Raw genomic sequence first — 18,023 nt, 5'->3', positions numbered from 1 at the left:
AAGGCAGATATTTCCGTGCTACAAAACCAGTTCATCTGGTATTCTGTCAAACAGAAGTCTTTATCAACTAACACTTCTGTATTACAATAAAAATTGACATTTGTATAATGGTCCTGAAGCATTTTATGATGATTACTATATTTGTAGTGGTGTGTATGTTTTATTATATCCCACACCTTTCCCAACTGGAAATCCAATAATGACATTAATGGTGATTATTAATCAAGCATTAGATTAACCAGGATGTTTCACTTTCCCAATCACATTGGATAATAAGGATTTACTGTAAATATGTCACTCCTTTTCCTTCTTTCTCTCTTTTTTAAATGGTGCTAGGGATTGAACCCAGGGCCTTACTCATGCAAGGAATGCATCCTACTGAGCATATCCCCAGCCCTATATTGTTCTTTGCTATTTTAAGGATACCCAAGTTAAATAATAGGAGAATAAAATTAATTATATAGAAGAAGCAGATTGACACCCTGATGTATTCACACTCACTAGTGTTGTGGCCTCTTGCTCTTTTTTTCCTATCTGTGGAAAGGGACAATGATACACTTCATCATAAGATCATTATGAGGCTTCAACAAGAAACTCTGTAGAGCATTTAGCAGAAAGCCTGGCACAAATAAAAATTAACTGAATTTTTATCACTGTAAGTATTAATGTTGCTTTGTAATTACTCTATGTAAGGACCTAATAAGTGTACATCAGACCAAAGACTGAGAATTTAAAGCTATCAAATATGCATTCCGTTGGCTTCGCATTTTAATTAAGGCTTGAGTTAACATTAGAAATACAGAGTCACCACTGTTTTTGAGAGCCTCCATTAATTATAGGAGCTCAATAAACATACAGGGGGTATACTGTACTCTTATGGATTTATTGAAGATAGACAGCTTTTGGGGGGTGGGACTAGAAAAACAATCTCCATTTTCTGAGATTCTGAGCTCATTTCTGATTTCTTAGCTGCCTGCAATAGTGGCACAGCCACCCAGGGCTGCAGGAGAGATGCTCTCAAGCCTCCTGAATTACTGCACCCCCCTGGAGTGACGGGACAAATGGCTGCTGTCTCACCACACAGACCCACTTCCCATTGCCTCCACCCTCTCACCAGCCCACCAGGCACGTGCCAACAATGAGCTGCCTGCCTCACTGGGATCCTCAGCTCCATTAATAAGCCCTGGAAGGCTGATAATTGGGGATTTGCAGAGACTGCAGTCTTTCAATAAGCCAGGTTGTTATGGAAACCAGAGGCAGACCTCCATGTCCCTATTATTGATCCTTAAAAATAAAATAAAATAAAAGTAGAGAGTTGGAAAGGGTCATTTAAACCCACCCTTTCTACCACCTCACTTCAGCTCCCATTATTTTATTTTAGAAGTTTGTCACCAATTTGCACACATGAGAATTCACAACTCCTATCTTTTGGTTTCTTTCTCAGCACTCCCCACCCCTTTCTTAATTACAACTGAATGTTTTTTCACCTCTAGCAGAAAAATCAGCTGAGCAGGGAACTAAAGGAACACCCGAGTAGACACTTTAAATCTAATTTAACACCAGGGCATTAATTCTGATTATTTGAGCCAAGAAAATCAGCAATGAATATCAATGTGCTTTCCTCACCATTTAAAAAAAAAAAACAATAATTGAACAAAATTAAAAAATGATCTCAGAGCCTTCCCCCACCCCCAGCCTGAGAACGGATTGTTCTGTAGCAAGATGGCCACCACCCACGATGAGTCACATGCAGTGCTCAATGAAAGGGTGTCTAGGTTCAAACTGCTGGAGTAAAAAGAGACCATTTTCTGGACCACTTTTTAAAATTAGATGACCACCTCCTTACAATAAAAATCCAATTACTCTTTTTAGTTAATGAATTCAGGCACGATGCCAAAGCATACCTAACTGGGAGGTCTGTAAATAGTACTAAATGAATCCTGCCTGGAGGCTGCTGTGGGCCCAGAATCACCTGCTCAGTCCATGCGTTGGAAGGACCTGAGCGCCATTGTTTCTCGTGAACTTCCTACCTCACCCCAGTAGAGGGCACCAGCGTAATTCCATTCCCAGCTGCGGACCCTGCAAAACAACTCAAGGCGCAGGGTCGAGTGATGTAAGAGGGTAGGAACGACCTATTGGGACCTGGTCCTGCTTTTGAGCTGTGCTAAGTTTAATTTTTAACTTTTTAATTTTGGAATTTATCAAATACTAGGTTTAGAAATACTGTTTATTAAAGTTGCTTGAACAAATAAAATTATCATTAGTCTTTGAACTGGACTGGTAAATGTGGGTTGCGCTTTGTGCACACCTTGTAGAGATAACAGAGTCATTCTTGGAGCAAAAATAATAAAGTAAAACCTGCAACCACCTTCTGTTTGAAGGCTCCAACATTTCATAGCTTTGAAAACTCCAATGTGCAGCATATTTCACCTTCCCCTCATTGCCACAAATTACCACGGGCAGTAGTCTGCTCTCAATGTTCCCGTAAGGACTAAGGTCTTTCTTTTCTTTCCTTCCTTTCTCTAAGGACTCACCTGCAGTCCTGGCCTTGAATTCCTTCTTTGTAATTACAGGCTACAATTTTTAAGGAGGCACATACTTGTGACTGGAATTGGAGGTTTTTTGTTTGGGATTTTTTAAAAAGAGTTTTATCTCTTTTCTCCTGCCAGATTGTAACTTCCATCACAACAGAGATTTGCTTTCATGTATCTATATCCTTTATATTACCTACTGTAGTACTGCAGTTATACTTATCAGTAAATGCCGATTATTTAGATGACAGGAAAATACAGTCCTTCTGGCATTTTTCTCCTCTACTTGGTATTAACTCACTCATTGTCTGACCATGGTCAGACCGTGCCACCTGAATCCTAGAACGTGCTTCAGCTTTCATTAAAATATACACATGCACTTCTCCTGGAGATTGTTCAAGTATAGTGAATTGAACATTTTTGAGCAGTGGCCCCAGCTGAGTAGCTGCTGAAATACAAGAAGTTCTCCCAAGAATGTCTTTCATATGCACACATAGTATGCAAATCATTTCAGGAAATTAAAGGACCCCCCCCCTGAAGCCCTCCAATTCCCAGATCTAAATGATTTCTAACTTTCCCTTTAGGTGTAAGACTACAAGATTGAAATTCAATATGTGATAGTTTTTACTGGTCTCTACCTAGAAAGAGTATATTAGCTATTTCCCTTAAGGGTCCCCAACATTTTCTATTGAATCCTTAGATTGCAGTTTCTGAGGGACCAATTACCTGCAGCCTATGTTAATCCTAATGCATTACCTGGTGGCCTTGGATAACTTCCAGGCTCAGTAGTTACTGATAATGTAAGGACTTGGTAATGCTGCTGAGCTACAAAGAAGTCCAAATAAAATAGTCCCTGGCTCCCAGAAGAGACTGCAAATTATTTGTGTCTCTCTTGCTGACTGTAAACCAAGCCATATTTGCACATTAATTTCCTTTATAAAACTAGAGGGTAGCTACCAAGGAGAGGAAAAAAAAAATGTTCCCAAATAGCTTCAGTTAGAAGGAACAGAAACAATGGTGACTTTCTATCAGGCACTTAGTATGTGTTCAGTAATATGCCACAGTGGGCATTTTACACATCTATTTAATGCCAATAACCACCAAGTTCAGCAAAGAGGATAGTATATCATTGCACAATAATGAAACTGATTTTGAGCTAGTGGTATAGAGCTGGTTAGGAACCATGCCTTTGCTTCAAACATATATAAGATCAGTGATCTTTCTCCTTCACTAAAGCCAAAGACGATTTGGCTAAACCCATGGCTATTGCAATTCTCTGCTTACTGTTGGAGCTTCCATTGAAAAGCATATTTTGCTTTTATAGGAAATGAATACTTTATACTATTTGAAATACTTTGCTTTAGAAACATGTTCTCTTTACTTACTGTATGATATGAAAGAATCTCTTCCACTATTTTACCTATAAGAAGACGACGGGTTTCTTTGCTTCCAGTCTGAAGATCTGCTCAAAGGGTCCCCACATGGCAGGGAAGAACACCAGTATGAGAAGTGAATAGTTTAGATTATCAGAGGAAAGGTAAGACAAAATGATGTTGCCTGAGGGTCTTCTCTGTACACAGTTCTTTCTTTTAGGCATTACTAGTGTTTTGAACTTAGGTTCTCACGCTTACTAGGCAGGTGCTCTACCAGGTAAGCCATGCTCCCAGTCCTTGTTTTTAGTTACTTTTCAGATAGAGTCTCATGCTTTTTTTGCCCTGGAGTAGTTTGTGACTACAATCCTCCTGCTTCAGGCATGTATTACCATGCCTGCCTTTTTTTGTTGAGATGTGGTCTTGCTAACTTTTTGCCAGGGCTGATCTTAACACTTTGATCCTCTGGTCTCCTGAATAGCTGGAATAACAGGCATACACCACCATGTCCAGCCCTACATTTCTTTAGATGTGTGACATTATTAAATCTTTACAATAACTGTATAAAGGTGGCATTCTTATTTCCATTGTATAGATGAAGAGACGGGGAGGTTTAAACAAATACCTTTAAACAAATCTTTAAAGCCTTTTAATGAGAAACCTGGAATTGAACCCAACAATACCTAATTCCAAGACTGTTTTTCTATGAGGTATTCTAAGTAATAAGCATTTCTAAACTATGTCTTAGAATCTACAATGTATTAGAATGAAAATAAGCCTACATTTAAACTCAGGAAATAATGAAGCTCACCTCCTCTTTTCTCTTCCTTCTTGGAAGCAAGCAGAGGCAGTGGTTCTTGGTTTTTTTAGGCAGGCAGGGCTGGCTGGGCTCTGATGCTACAGAGGGTTCAGACAATAGCTGGGGAGGGGTGATCTCTCCTTGGGGAGCCCAGTCCCATCTGCCACTTAGATCTGCTCAGAGACACAAAATCCATTTGCCAGGGAGTCCTTCAAGGCCTGCTTGTGAGCCAAGAACAGAGAATGCTAGAGATGGACTATACTTTAAACCTGCTACCAGCAAGAAAGGAAATTTGCCCTGCCTATGGTCAGGGAGCTTGTAAGCAGCAGAGCTACCCCAGAATGCCATCTACCTCTTGCCTGCTTTTCTGCTTCTCCAGACCTGCTTCTCCTATGTCTTGTGCTTTCTTCCCTGTGCCCCCCACTTTCTGTTTTCCACCATCTCTTCTTTCCCCACTTTTCCCTTTCTTATTCCTTTTGTTTCCTCTGATATGTTCATTGCTGGTCCTTTTCTATTTTCCTTCTCCTTCTTTTTTTCCCATTTTGCATTTTGTTCTTCCTTCCTTCTGCTTTCCCTTTTCTCCTTATTAAAAAGAATTCCCATCCATGGCCCACCTGGTCCTTCCTGGGGACCCACACTTGTTTCTACTTTCTGGTCAATTTTTCCTTCAGAGTGAAATATCCACCTTGAGACCCAGAGTATCTGGGTACCTGGGAGGTATTCAGAAATAGGTCATGAAAAGGAAGTAGCTGCTTTATAACATTTAAAAGAGATGAGCTGCAAGCAATAAAAATAGACACTTGCCTGAAAAATCCTTAGCTTTTTTGAGGGGAGGGGGGATTCAAATTTGAAAACTGACATCGTTCTTTCCCTTTCAAGTTGTTTTTGAAGAGAAATCTCTTCATGGGTGAAATTCATAATATTAGTCAATCAATGTATGTCCACTGAGGTTCTTCCATTTGTTGGGCTGTCTTCTGAGCCCTGGGATACTGAGTACTGTGTTGAAGAATGCCAATCCCTGCCTTCAGGGAATGGAAAGTCTGGTGACAGAGAATGACAATAAACACATAACAGAGTGTTAAGTACAGTTATTTTAGGCACTGAGAATGATGCAGAGAAAATAAATTGGTTAATGTGGTAGAACTGATAAGGCTGGCAGGCGTGTGGTGCTGTTCTGACCAAAAGGTCAGGGAAGTCTTCTCAGAGCAAGTAAGAAGGCTAAGGCAGCCTTGAGAAAACCAAGAGAGAAAGCGAGTCCAAAAGCTCTGTAATAGAAGTAAGCTGAGCCCATTAGCAACATTAAGAAAGCTAGTCTGGCTAGGGAATAAGTGCAGGGTAGAAGGACATAGATCAGAAAGACGAGCAGAAGTCATATCTAAGGAGGGCCTGTAGGTCATGGTAATAATTTAGATGTCATTTGGGTTAGAAAGGTAAGCCTTGTAGGGTATCAATATAGATAGACTTAAATTTGTAGCGTTGGGTAAGTGGTGTTCAGAGTAGTCCATCAAAAATTACAAGAAGCCCAAACCCCTCAAAGCCTAAACCTAAAATTATTGAGTCTATTTCTTTTACCCAGCTAGGTTGTGTCATGTTGTTTGTGAATCATTGAGGTGACATTTAGGATATCAATCCCTGTAGTTAAATAGGAATTGGCTTTGTTGCTCATGAGTGTTTTCCTTTGGAGCATCCTTTTAGATAGTGAGGCAAACAACTATCATCCACCAGGGCTCAGGAGTGGAAGAAAGAAAGGTAACAGATTCTTAAAAACTTTTGGGGGACATATTTGGGATTTTAAACATGTAGAAATCCTTATTTTTGTGGATATTTCAAAATCACAGCTATAACTCCTTCCACGAGGCATCAGAAAGAATGTTTTGTTTATACAAACTGTAATAAAACTAAAAAATATTATTTAATCATTACTCTGTTTCTTTTACATGATTAGGGGCCATGGATATATTAGTTTCATTTAGGCATGGTTAATAACCCTGTTTAGTCACTTAAATTCCTATTGTTTATGATTTGCACTGTAAACAAATTCCTAGAACCTGGACAATTTCTATACTATGTCTAGGAAGATCATCTGTTTGGGAAACAAACAATTCAAGCTAAGTATAGAGTGGAAGTCTACATGAAAAAAAATGAGTTCTGAATTTTTCAGTTGAATTTAATCATTCCAAAATTAAAGATCTTTTGAAAATGGCCTTAAGTTTAGAATAGTAATTTTTAATTATTGCTGGTAAAAATGTCAAAGTTTTACCAAAATAAAATAGTTTAGCTTAGTGAAATAGTTTAGTGTGGGGTACAGGAGACTGTAGTATGGTAGGATTCTTGCCAAGCTGCTTCCTCCAAAACAACCCACTTCCCAGAAGCCACTCAAGGGGCTACTTCATGGAACTCAAGGGCTCTAGCAATGTAATTCAAAATGTACCAACTTAGGATTTCACAATAATGTTTTAGAAATTAAATTATGCTTTGCGAGATTACTTATAATTTAGAAAATAAATATTGCATGACCTTAATACTATTGGAACCAAAATAAAATAGAACCTTGTTTTAATACCTAATATAATGTTTAGAGGTGACTCAAACCAATCCTATCTGTGACTAGAAAATAGGACTTTAATATTGATCAATTTTCTGTCAACCCTCTAAACAATACACATAATCTACCTAAGCAGCATGACTGCAGTTATCCATATACATTGTGAAGATCAGCTTATAGTAAACAGGACTGACTGACACTGAATTTTTCTGACCACTTGTAGACAGACAGTAGTAACAACTTGTGTTTTTCGAGCTATACTTTAGCACTCAGGGATGATCTATTTAGAGAGGAGAGACAGCAGCAGAGGAAAGGGGAACTCCATTTCCCATATCTTCAACCACAGCAGTTCTGCTTTCTATATATGATATACATATGACATATACATAAATGTTGCATATAGAAATGTATATAAACTCATTCTAACAAATGGTGCTCAGACTAACAATTTGGAGTGCGTCTGCCTTGAATAATTGTTCACTAATCTCATCCCACTCTCTGTGAACACACTATTTTGCAATATTTCTCCTAGCACTAAAATTAACATTAGGAAAGGGAAGCAGTAACTCTTTCTCCACCTTCGAGGTTAGAAAAGCCAGCAATGGATGCAATTCAGTAGGAAGCCTGAATTAATCTCTGAAAAAGATAAAAAAGCTTTCAATTCATTCAAAAGAAGCAGCTCAGATCACATTTTTGAAGACAACGTATCCATCCCTTCAGGAGCAATTCTTTTTCTAGTTGAATACCAGGAGCAATTCTACATTTTAGCTTTTTCTTTAACTATTTTAATGCACACACAATGCTCACCAGAAAGATTAGCTTCCTAGGCATCACATACATATGTACATAATTATGTGGGTTTTTAAATGGATATTTATGTGCTTCTATACTGAAACATCATTTGGGAGTTGATAATTATTGTTTTAGTATTTTAGAGACACCAAAAGTAAAAATTAAATGGTTAATTATATTGATTTGAGATACAGTAGTACAGACTCACATAGGCTATTAAGAGAAAGTATAGTTAACACCTCTTCCCAACTGCTTGTGCAGTGGCAAAACACTGGTCCTGGTATCAGCCACGATGGAAATATGTATACCACAGAAATGGGCCAGTTCTATAAACTCATTTTGAGTTTAGTTTTGTGTTTTGGAGAGCCAGTTTACAAGCATGTCACTGAAGATATCTGATAAAATCATCACAAATGATTTTGGTTTTAGTTGGCTTCCTTTTTTTGTTTGTTTGGCTTTTTTTTTTTTTTTTTTACATTATAGTACACACTCATTTGTGATCATCATGCACCTCAGGGAAAATGCCCGAACATACCCAAAATAAATGTAGAGCAAGTGTAAGGAAAAGAAATATTATTCTGTCAAACTCAAAATGTGATAAATGTTCATCTTAACTCACATTTCAAACAAATTCTATGGAGGAGACTCCTGAGGTGATAAGTATGAAACCAAAGTCTCAGTTTAATCTTCGGAGAAAAATGGGAGACAATTTTCTTTTTACTTATTATATGGCATTCTAGGGGGGAAGGCCTCATTTATTAGGATAGAAGGAAAATGGAAGGGTCTTTTCTCGTAGTTTTTCAATAGTATTATGTAATTTGACAACTGCACTGAACTTGTATTCAGACCACCATCAATGTGCTACAAATATAGCCATACATCTTAAAATGTTTACTTTTCTAATGGGGAAAAAAGCATTAATAAATGTACAAGTTTTGCTTCACTTGTTACCTTCTGTGTTTTCCTTTTTTTAAACTATCAAGAAGGAAAGGGAGGGAGGGAGAGAGAAAAGCTGACTTGTGGCTTCCAAAGAGGACAGGTTTGCCTATAAACCTGCTATAGTTAAAGAATCAATAGTAAAAGAGGAGGAGGAGGAAGAGAAACAAAAATCTTCCACTGGTGCTTCTCCTTCTAAAAGGATGTGATTGCACCAATGCAGAGCGTGCTGTAGCCACACTGATAAATGCTGGCCTTTCCTAGCCTTTAAATTAGAGTTTTGTGAAGTGAGACTCTTCTTACCAAATAAATGAATTACTCGAAGTTGCAGTTTATGTGTGTGGAAGAATCTACTCAATCTCCCATTTTGTGTAGAAGAATTTATATAATCTCCCACTCTCATATAGTCTACAGTCTGAACAGCTCACAGGCTGTGCACAAATTACCTTGTATTGTGTGAGAAAGAAGACTAGGCAACCACTGTGGGAAAGGCTGTTTCTGGTCTTTATCCCAACCCTGTTGGTTTAGGAAGGCATGAACAATTCATCCTATAGTGGGGCGGCAGCAGGTTCAGTAGGCTCTGAGACACCTTGCAAAGATTACTTAAATGTGTCAGATGAGGAAAGGAGCCAAGTAACTTGGCAGATCATTCCTTCCCTAGGTGTACTGTCACACACTGGCAAGAGTCACCCACAGGTCACTCATGGGGTTGGAATGAAATTAATCATCTGCTTTCAGAAAAGAATGGCCCTGCTTTCCTCTAGTTCTCAATATGTTTCTAGACATAATGCAAAATGCTCACCCTGTCTATGAAGCCATAAATGGTTAGTACTCTGCCAGCCACAGGAAAGACTTACGGCCCTGAGTAACAATACTTGCCAGTCAGCTTCCATAGCAGAAAGGCTGATGGCACTACAGTTTTCTGTTTGAGCAAGTGTCTGCCGTCTTTTGTTCCTTTGATTTTGTACATGCAGTGTGAATGTGTCAGCACATGGGTGTTGCTGAGGAATAGTGGTGATTTTGAGATCCTCTGTCCAACATTTTTGTTTTATGAAAGGAAAACTCACATCCAGAAAAGCTAAGGAGTTTCGTTGCCCAAAGTTTTAAGGTTAGAGTCCAGTCTCCTGGATCATGTTAGGACCTTCTCTACTACGTGATATTATTCATTAATTTTTAACTTATTCATCAAATCCATCTTGACTACCTTCTGTCTTTAAATCATTGGTAAGATGAAGGAGATTCAACAATCAACAACACAAATCATGAAGTTACTTTGTCCACTGAGGCTTTATTTTAAATAGCTGCTGTCGAATTATGACTTAAAATAAAGTTTTTGAATATTTTTATTAATTTGAATGAAAAGTAGGGTACCTCATGCTTTTCAAATAACTGATATCCCTTTGCATTGGACATATCTTGTCCTTCAAGATGCAGGTGAAGTAACTGCTACACCAAGAAGTCTTCTTGGATGGTCTTTCTAATTATCCTAAACATAATTTTAAATGTTAGACAATATAAATTCAACCATAGTTAGCCATAGGCCCAACTCCTACTTCTCCCCTTCTCATTGAAGATACAACAAGCAAAAACTAGAACTATTAACTCTCCACAACACCCTCAAAAAGAAGGAAAGATGTTCCTGGAGATAACACTACTTTTTATTGGCTAAGGATAAAGAGAATGCATAGCTCATTGCTCATCCAGACTTGCTGACAACCTAAATTCTTGGGCAAGCATTTTCTTACATATTGAGTATGTGTGTGTGTGTGTGTGTGTGTGTGTGTGTGTGTGTGTGTGTGTGTGTGTGTACCTAGATATGTGTCCGTTGGTTGGCAAAAAGGTATACTACGGCATAGATATAGTGCTTAAGCATATTTAAATTATATTCTTCACTTTTTCATACCCCAGGATAAAAAGAAGATTTTTATAGTGCTATAGAAATGTTCATGTCCATTCTCTCTGAAAGATACACACAGAAGGGACCATTTTAAGAGAACACTTCCTGGTTTCTGGTTTCTATTCTTAATTCCAAGAGATTCTATTAATCCACACAGTGAAATTACTTCACTGTATACATGCTACCTGGGAAGACCCTTAGATTGAACATGACTTATAAGGAAAGTCAAGTAGCCTTTCTAGTGTACTCTTTTCTTCTTGAATATACATATAAACTAGAGTTTTTTTTCCTAACAGAATGGTATGAGATGACGAACAAAGTATTTTATCTTTCACAATCCTCAACTGTATTATACCTGTCTATACAGTGTTTATGTTTTTATGAGTCTTAAAATTTTTTAAAAAGTACATCTGATGTATTTACATAAAATTCAAGGATTACTTAAAGAAATAAGATGTGTATAAATGTAAATTAATAAAGAATTAAGTCAAAGAGGAAAGTGAAAGTATTGACAGTAAATTATGATGAATTATAGTCTTCCATTTCAGACACAGGATTAGGAGAGCTATAAAGTAGGAGTTCCCCCATATCAGAAAACATCATTTTTAACTCTATATTCAATCTCAAGTGTAAGATGAAGTTAGAATGCTCCATTTATATTTCTTTGTTGTCTGTTGGGCCTCCAGTGTAACCATAAAGTTTCAGAATTGATTTTGCCTAGATTTTTCACTCTATCTGAACTTACATACTATCAGTCCCTTTCCCCAAATGCACTAACTAATAGATTAAAAAAAAATAAGGGATGATAGGGAAGTGAAGATGTTTAGGTAACAGGCTGAATGTCCCACTCTTCAAAGATACCTCTTGGTCTACCATCATAAACTTGTCTTTTCAATTCAGAAAGCAGAGAAGACCTAGTCAGATATATACTTTACACATATCAAAATTAAAACCTAAACGTCTAGAAAGGCTGGCCTGATATCATCAGCAAAACCTCATCAAGAACCCTGATCTTTTGATTTTAGGTAATGTGTAGTCTATTATGCTAAAATGCTGAGGAATTATACCATATACATTTTTATGATGTAAGCTATTGTGTCTATTAAAAACATGACATTATTTATCATCCCTATGAGAAAAACTCCCCATGACAGCTCTTTTAAGCAAACCCCCAAATAAATATTTACTTATAGAGCCAAGATATTTTGCTGTGAGATCAATAACTGGTTAAAGATTTTTTAAAGGTAATAGTTCAGTATTTTGATTATATGAATTGGAATGAGGTTTTATCACCTGACTTAGTCACTTTCTTTCAATATAAAATTCAAACACGATTATGAAAGATGACAAAAGATACACATCCTTTCAAACTTTTCCTACCTCTTTATTTATGCTCTAAATCATCTAATCCTAAGAAATCTTCAAGGGCACAGTTCTTGTAGCTTTAAGCTACACTACACCGTTTTATTTGCTTCTTCCCTTCCATTCATCTCTGGTTCTAGAAAGTTTTCATTCTTTATTTAATGAAGCTATGTTTATAAGAGCAAAATGTGAGTGAGGGCCACTCAATGCTTTCTAGTCCATTAAATTAAGTGTTCTGGTCTCTTTCCATGGTTAGCCAAATAGACTCACTGTGTAAGTCTTGCTGCTTTTGTTTCTTCCTCTTCCTCTTTCTAATACTTCTGGATTTGTGTATATGTGTGTACATGTGTTTACAGAAAAAAAAGAAATACTTTATGAATGTCAATTAATACCTAAAAATATTCTGTATTTTAAAAAATACTGTTTGACTATCAGTGCCAAATGTAATTTCACAACTTTAAAATGCGGGGGGGGATTACTTACATGCCCTCCTCCTCATTAATATCTTGGTAGCAATAATTTAACATAAGTAATGGAAGAACAGATATAAGGCTTCAACAATAGGAGTTTCTTGACTCTAAAACCCATTTCTTCATTGTTTGTCTGCCTCCTTTTTAACTAAAGAAACAGAAATTGCTGTCCAATTTGTTTTTTTGAGTTAGTTAATATTTTATTTATGGGTGCTGTAAAGGTATCAGATCCTTTGGAAACACGCTTGCTCAGGGAGGATCTAAACAGAAATGTAAAAGACACACTAATTCTGGTCAGCCAGATTTAAGATGGGAATTGTCTACCAAAAAATGACATATCCAATTGAGTTCTGAAATTTTTAGTTTCTTATTTTCAGTTCTTCTTGGCATATTTGATGAAGTCAATAATACTCTGGTTAAGAATAATCAAGTTCAACTGATCTTTCTAACGCTCTTGGTTCTAATAAAAGAGCACTTGAAACATTTTTTGAAATAAAAACCTAAGGAAAAGAGCTAGTTTCATATTTCTTAAAATTCTGGGTGATGGAATTAGGACCAAGGATTGTTACAGTTACTAAATGACCATCTAAAAGTATGATCACTAATAATTCCCAGATGGGAGGCTATAGTATTCAGTTATACAAATAAGGGGAATGTTCTTAGATTAAAACATGATGTTGGGGTGCCTAGACATCTCTCCTTTCTTTGTTTTTCCCAGAATAGTATTTGTCTGCATGTCAGGGTTTAGCATGTGATCTCTGCAATCAGGCTGTCAGAGTTTGGCTTCTGGTTCAACACTTGCTAGCTGTCTACAATGATTAAGTACTGTAAACTGTGAACCTCAGAATCCTCATCTGTAAAGAGGGAAGAGAAAGTACACTACTTACAAGAGAGTGGCTTCAATGATCGAAAGGGATAATGCCCACATAGCACTTGGCACAAAGCCTGTCATTTAATAAATGCTCATTAGTGCTACTTATTATTGGACTTTTGAATTTCAATCTTTAAAATAACTTGAAAAATCAACTATCTGGGTCAATACTCTTAGAGAGAGACAACTGAAGCCCAGAGATGCAAGTTATTGCTAATTATTGCCTAAAGTCTCACAGTTGGTTGGCAGAAATATTGAACCTAGAAACTTGGTCTTCTTATTCTAGTTCAACATTCTTTCCCCTAAATATCTTGGACAGTATATAGGACAGAGAATGCCTTATAATTGTCCTGGTTGCTATTTTCCGAAAATAACTGGATATTATTACAACTGCTAAGATACGGAAAAAGAAAATGTAGAAATTAAGATAAAATGTAGTACCTTAAAGAGAAGTGAAAACTGTAGGGCCAAAGTTACAATAAGGATTTAGAGGTCTATCAATTTGACCATTGTTTTGCCATCAATTGTCTGTGGGCAGAATACCTATTTACTTTTTCTTTCAGAATGTAAAAATAGAAAGGAAAATATTATTAAATGCAACTGGATTGTTGACAAGAAAAGCCAATAAAAATGATTATTTTAACAATATAAAAGTGCTATATAAAAGCTTAATAATCAACAGTATTTAAGCAGCTACTGCTGAGTATCTGATAGGGTGCCCATGTTTTATAAACAGTATTTATGGACTTTCAAAACTCAGTTTTTCCCTCTTTATGAATTGTGTATAAATTTGGGAAGTGGTTGAAACCGCATTTCAAATCAAAACCGCTTGCGAGGCACCCAGACAAATAAGTGCAAATATCCTTGGGCAATCTCACATTTAACAATCAGTTTGATGGAAGAGGATCTGTCTTTTAAAGAGCTAAAAAGTGAATGGTTCCCTTGGGACTCAGAAAAATATTGTTCTGGGAAACATGAAGAATTTCTCTAGATCTAGAAATGTGGGCTATTTCATTGTCTTACATATAATTATCATTCTGGAACTATTCTTTTTGCTTAAAATTTGCTATTGAGATACATATTATATAAATTTTTTTCAACATTTGGCCAATGGAGTACTATCTCATTCATATTTTGTCCCAAAATGCATTGGCATATTGAAATATTCCATATGTGTTTAAATAATTTGATTGAGACTATTAACATGATAGTTTTAAATGACACTCTTTGGATTTCATCACACTTCCACTAAGCTCCCTAAGTTCAAAGGACCACATCTTACTTATCTTTGTGACCTAAGTACTAGTATAGCAGAAAGTTACTAGGAAGAGAAGGAGAAAGGAAGGAAAGGTAAAAGAAAATTGGAAATGGAAACTTCCCTCCTTCACAGGTCATTATTGATGAATCCAATTTGCAAGATATAGTGAACTAGATAACAAAATGCAGCCAAGGTCAACATCTGACTCAGATATTGACTCAGAGTTATATTTCCTACTAGCACCTCTCAAGAACCCTGTGTCAACCACCCAGTCAAGTATGACTGGTTGATTAGATGGGTATCACTTAGGTGGTTTACCTTGCAAATACTATATCATTGAATGTATAGAGTTTTTGGAGTCCTCTATTGTGAAAAGTCCATAGGCTACACTGGAAACAGGTTTCATGGGAGAGAACTCCTTTGCTGATAGCCAAAGATCACACTGCTAAACAGGAGACTCCAAGGCCACAATCGCAGGGGCTCGACAGTTCTTTCCTCATGGATGAAGAAAGTAGTGTCCTAGAGACGCTATAAACAGACTTCTTCCTATAAGGAATTTTCATCAGAGACACACTGAAATCTTTCAATTATAGGCAAACATTGAGAGCTGTGTAAGCAAGACTGGCAAAACAGGAAGAAGGAGATATAGTTGGAGGACTAAAAAAAGTGAAATAATATCAAAGGTTGTAAAGCAAACAGCACCCACCAATTATAACAAAACCATAAATAGTAAAATAAACAGCATATTTATAGTTTACAAATCATTTCCATGTGTATTAAAGCAGTGATCAGATTTGATCCTAAATTTTTGACCCTTTTACTAACAGAAACTATTTTCTTAGATTCATTCCTTTGACTTATTATGCCCCTGCCCATACTACCCATTCTTAGCTAGTCTTTCTACACTACTGTAAGCAGCCATAGAATCCTAAATCAACTCATGGCAGTCATCCATTTGCAAATAGTACAGCCCTACTGAAAATACTGCTATTTTGACCTGGGTTAGAATGAAACCCAATGGGAGACAGAGGAAATGTAATACAGAGCCTCTGGGAATTTGGAGCTGATCTGATGTGATAGATCTCCTTGTCACCTTTAGTTTCTGTGATTCTACGGGATTCACCACAACGGAGTAATTTGTGCTTGTCACATTTAGCAGGCAAGGCTGATAGATAACTCAGTCCAGCAAGAAGCTACAGGCAGCATTTCAGAATCTCACCAAGAGGACATTATCTAGCCAAAGTTATGAAACAATATAAAGTAAACTGTCTTTGGTGATTGATTACCTTCAAGTTGAACTTCACCTATACTTCCAATCACCTTTCAATGTGCATACAATCTCATTAACTGTGACTTTTTTTTCCACTGGAATTTGATCTCTACTTACTTTCAGTGACCAGACACACTTTTAATCAACTAAATAAATAGTTAGCAAAGTTGGACAGGAATATGTGAACAGATGAAAAAAATATTATCTATAAATTTAATTTAGTCGAGTTTTATTATTGCAACATTTGACATTTCTTGAGCACTTACCACATAAAATACTTTAATAATTCACTTAAAATGATAACTTGAAAAATAGCCAAAATGGAATTTCCCTAAAAATATTATTAGACTTTTTGCTTATTCAGTAAGTCCTTTCTATTAATCTAAATCACAAGTATATACCTAAAATTACATCATATCTTTGTGTCTATACTCAAAACTTTAGAAATCCCAGTTTAAAAAATAAGAGCTAAGCAATGTAAAATGTTACATCTTACAAAGCATGATTAATTTCCCTGATTATACAATGCATGCTAGATAGTTTGTCCCATGCAAAACGGTTTCCAGACATCTTACTGAGTTCCAACTTTAACCCAAAGAACAGGAATTGACACTGTTTGTTTTGCTGAATAAACTAAAGCCCCATTCTTTATCACATACCTTACCTTCTCTAGGGAAAAGTTCCCATCTTCTTAACCTCAAAGTCAGGCCCCTTTGGGGCAGGTATGTAGTTAGAATAAAGATTTAAAATGAGTCACTGGTAGGAAGAAGCATATGATTTATTTGCAGCTAGAGCATGAGAGTATGCGAATCACAATGGTAATTAATATAGATTCTTATAGCATTTTAGAGGTAAAATGAAAAAAGTAGACCTATAATTAGTTCTAGATTATCTAGAGTAATCATCTGCCATCCTGTAGTATCTAACTTGAAGAAATGGATATTAAGACAAATGTTCAATTATTAGTTTCTCAATCTTGTGGTCAGATGCCAAAACATTTCCCAGACCATTCTCATAAAGTAAGTGAGTCCTCTCCTGGGAACACCATAGTCCAGCTTGTACTTGAACTCTTGGTTATATCATGGGTTAAAGCCACTTGGGCAAACCCAGTGTGTTAAACTGGCACAGAGGAAACTTTAATCTCTGTGGATCTTTGGAATTGGAAGGTGTGATGGTTTCTCCTGATTGTCAACTTGACTAGATTAGGAAATGACTAGCAAAGCACAGCTCTAGGTATGTCTGTAAAGGCATTTTCAGAGATGATTAAATCATGAGGATTCTGACCTAACCAATGAATTAATCCACTGATAAATTCAAAGTTAGAATAGAATATTTGGACATGGTTGAACTGTGGAAAATGAGACCTACTTGAACAAAATGAGTCATGCCTTTGAAGGGTATATCTTGGACTTGTTCCCTTCTCTCTTCCTCTCTCTTTCTGCTCTGGCTGCTATGAGGTGAGCAACTTTTCTCTGTCACATGCTCTTGCCATCATAATATTCTGCCTCACTACAGGCCCACAGCAATGAAGAAAAACCTCTGGAACCAGGAGCTAAAAATGACTCCTCCATTAAAATGTTTCTCTTAGGTTATGTCACAACAAAGAAAAGTCTGACTAACATAGAAGATATTCAAGGGTCACACTAGACTAGGCCATACCAGACTAGAGAAAGACTGTTGGCTTCCTTCACCACTGTGGATGTGTTGGGATGAGGGGCAGATCTAGTTTCCAGGGGTGAAAGTCTGTTAGATTTGTTTTGCTCTGGACACATTCTTTTCTAATTCTGCACAGGCTCTTTTGGCAATTACAGTGACAGCACTCCAACTTTCAAGTTACAGCTCCAAACTGGAGAATGTACTCACAGTCAACCCTTAATTATTTATGCATATGAGAGTAGTGTCTTCAATAATAAAATGATAAT

At 36.8% G+C, this 18,023-nt stretch overlaps 1 protein-coding gene across 1 annotated transcript in view; it reads right to left on the bottom strand.

Moving 5' to 3' along the window:
- The window catches only part of Gap43 (growth associated protein 43), an 89,247-nt gene that overhangs the window by 24,563 nt on the left and 46,661 nt on the right, over positions 1-18,023 (bottom strand). The window lies entirely within an intron of this gene.

Source organism: Castor canadensis, chromosome 5, assembly GCF_047511655.1.
Source record: "Castor canadensis chromosome 5, mCasCan1.hap1v2, whole genome shotgun sequence".
NCBI lineage: Eukaryota > Metazoa > Chordata > Mammalia > Rodentia > Castoridae > Castor > Castor canadensis.
Note: the sequence above shows the minus strand (reverse complement) of the source record. Positions and strands in the feature narration are given on the sequence as shown.